Source organism: Telopea speciosissima, chromosome 10 (assembly GCF_018873765.1).
Source record: "Telopea speciosissima isolate NSW1024214 ecotype Mountain lineage chromosome 10, Tspe_v1, whole genome shotgun sequence".
In the NCBI taxonomy this organism is placed as follows: domain Eukaryota; kingdom Viridiplantae; phylum Streptophyta; class Magnoliopsida; order Proteales; family Proteaceae; genus Telopea; species Telopea speciosissima.
In genome coordinates this window covers 37,124,047-37,127,485 of record NC_057925.1, presented here as the reverse complement: position 1 = coordinate 37,127,485, position 3,439 = coordinate 37,124,047, and positions in this window count along the sequence as shown.

The window sequence follows — 3,439 nt, the reverse complement described above, 5'->3', positions numbered from 1 at the left end:
GTGAGGCCGGGCCTGGGTGAGGCTGGCGCCTGGGTGAGGCCGCGCCTAGGTGAGAGGCCGTGCCTGGGTGTGAGGCCACGCCTTGATGAGGCCGGCGCCTGGGTGAGGTCGCGCCTAGGTGATTCTCCTTGGTTCTGGAGCAGATCGCTTTGTGACATGTGGCAGCCGCTGACTGGTTCGGTGAATCTTGGATATATCAACATGCATATCCTAAACTTGTGGAATTCGTTTAACATGGGTCAGAAATAAAAAATTGAAAGCATTCATTGATAGAACCATGGAGGAAAAAGCAAAGACTAGACATTAGAAAGCGTCCACTGATGTGAAATCCATTACATCTCTCATCCATATTCATCAATTATACATAGGGTTACAATTCATCGTTCACAGATATTCTAACCTCGTATTTCTCTTGGTCCTCCTATCTAGAGACATCAAAGAACCCCATCTCTTTCTCTCTCACACACACAAACACACCCTTTTGTAGAATGAATTGCATTTGCAAGGAAATGGGCATGATCAGTTACATGATCAAACCCAAGTGTGTTCCTGAATTGAAATTTCCAGCAACTAGGAATTTCACCGGTGTAATCTGTTCAACAAAATGTCAAGGTGCTGTTGTTTCTACTGGGTCAGCATTGAATTCTTTGGTCATCCAACGTTCTTCACCGACAGCAAAACCTCTAGTCGAAAAAGAGAGGTTATCAGTTTTCGGGATGTATGGAGGAAAGTTTGTATCACAGGACGGATTCCATCTTGATGGCTATGAGCCATTCTCGTACGCTCACATATGTGAACATGAGCTTGACTCTCTGCATTCAGAAATTGAAGGTTATACTTTAAAATAGTTACCCTTTTCTTTTTTTTTTTCGTATAGATTGTTACTTTTTTCTTTAAAGTTTAAACATCCATCGTCCAGCAAGCACAACTCCTACAGAAAATTTTTGGTTTTGCGTTATGGTTGGGGGTTCGGTACTCGTTGACACTTGAGCCATGCTTAATGGATCTCTATCAAATTTTGGCCTCACACCATTTTGTGGAGTCCTCATTTGGAAACCCCAATAAATGGTTCAAAAAGCGTGTTTAGACTCTACAATGAAACAAAAGGTAGGATGAAAGTTAGCCTCAAGGTATTGGTCTTTCTAATCCATGTGAGTTGGCAAAGTCTACACGGACTGGTCCAACTCATTTAGCATGCAGACCCTAATAGCAAACATTAGATTAGGAAAAGGATGTCACTTGCACACTTTTTCCTCTCACATTGTTGAGGATGGAAAAACAATATTTTTTAATTTTCTCTTTTCGAAACGCACAAAATCTATGTACAGTAACTAAGAGATGAGAGAGGGGTGTGCATAAGCGGTTTTGCCGAATTATATAAATATCTTACCTAAAGTAGTTGGATTGAGATTCAACTTCCACTATAAATCAAGAGAAGAGAAAATTGTACAATCCTTTGGATTTGACATCCAAACCCAAGCCCTGATGTATACGCTTCTCTCATATCTTGTTTATTCTGCATAGCTTCACATTGGCTCCTCGCTTAGTCCTTGTACACACGTTACACCCACGTTGTATTTTTTGGACTCTCACTTGAATCCTCACATCTTGGCTCAACATTTGGATCAATTACACTGCTCTCTTTGGTAGATGCCTCTCTTCTTTTATACGACTCCTCTTCTTGTTGTTTTCTCTCTCCTTAGAGAAACTCAACTAAATCTCTCCTCCTTTACCTTGTTGGACAAGCTTTCATTTTGTCTCTCCTTAGAGAAAACCCATTAATTCTCTCTCTCTTTTACCTTGCTTAATTTCTTCAACCACCAACTCTCGCTTGGAAGACCTAAACTTGTTGAACACTTCAATCTTCTACTTACTTGAAAAACTCAACCTTGTGAAGGCTTCTCCTTAAAAGATTCCACCTCTTTCACTCTTTTGGAAGACTCTTCCTTGTTCTAGACTCTAACTTCTCCACTAGCCCATTTAGACCATTGAACTGAATCTTCAACTGATCTAGATAAAAGCCACCAAACCCAACAATTCTCTCTCCTCCGTGACCATATGTATAAGGATATCAAATACGGCTGTTCTAGGTAATTGAGATGGTTCTTTATTGATTCCAATCCAAAGATGATCAATCCTAAAATGATCCCATATAATAAATAGTCTCAAAACTAGGATCTTACCCGTCTAATAAAGAGATGGTCCAGTTCCAGTTCCTTAATGGTTCTGGTCACTCAGTCTCAAACATAAACAAGTGTTACTTGGTAATTACGACACATATAGCACGGTTCCAATCCATGACGAATCTGGGCCTTCAAAGTCTCAAGCACTCAAATACAAGTGGGTTTTTTTATACCTAGCTCTCTTAGTTTATCTTTGTAATTACAAGATAACCCTCATATAAGTTATATCTATTATGTATTAACTAACCTAAAGAAGACCTAAATAAGTAAACATTCATCTTAAACGGGTCATAGCAGTACGTTGCGGTTCAACCGATTCCATATTGGTGTTTTGCTTTTGGACCCGTTCCGAAACCCGCCCCAAAATCGTCCATTCCCATTTATTAAATGGTCCCAAAATCAGCTTCAATAAGGGTCTGATATGGTAACCGGAAAGATCGGTTCGAGGTTTCAACGAGACAATAAGTTAGTTCGAGGAAAGAGACATAAGTGCTAGCGTATCCCCTACCCAAGGGTTCGCAAAAGTTAAAACTCATTAATCCTCATCGACTTTTCACCTCACATTGTATTGCTTCCACCTGTCCTAACAACCAATTCCGATTACTTATCTCTCTCAAAAGGAGAGTAATGAAAGGAGATATGGACAGTGGCAAGTCTAATATACGTGAAGTGTAATTACTCTCCATGTATGGAGATAGGATCAGTAAAACTTGTGAAATTCGTTTAACATGGGTCAGGAATAAAAAATTGAGAGCGTCCATTGATAGAACCATGGAGGAAAAAGCAAAGACTAAACATTAGAAAGCGTCCACTCCTAAACTTGTGGAATTCGTTTAACATGGGTCAGAAATAAAAAATTGAAAGCGTCCATTAATAGAACCATGGAGGAAAAAGCAAAGACTAGACATTAGAAAGCGTCCACTGATGTGAAATCCATTACATCTCTCATCCATATTCATCAATTATATATAGGGTTACAAGTCATCATTCACAGATATTCTAACCTCGTATTTCTCTTGGTCCTCCTATCTAGAGACATCAAAAGACCCCATCTCTCTCTCTCTCTCTCTCTCTCTCTCTCTCACACACAAACACACCCTTTTGTAGAATGAATTGCATTTGCAAGGAAATGGGCATGATCAGTTACATGATCAAACCCAAGTGTGTTCCTGAATCGAAATTTCCAGCAACTAGAAATTTCACCGGTGTAATCTGTTCGACAAAATGTCTAGGTGCTGCTGTTTCTACTGGGTCAG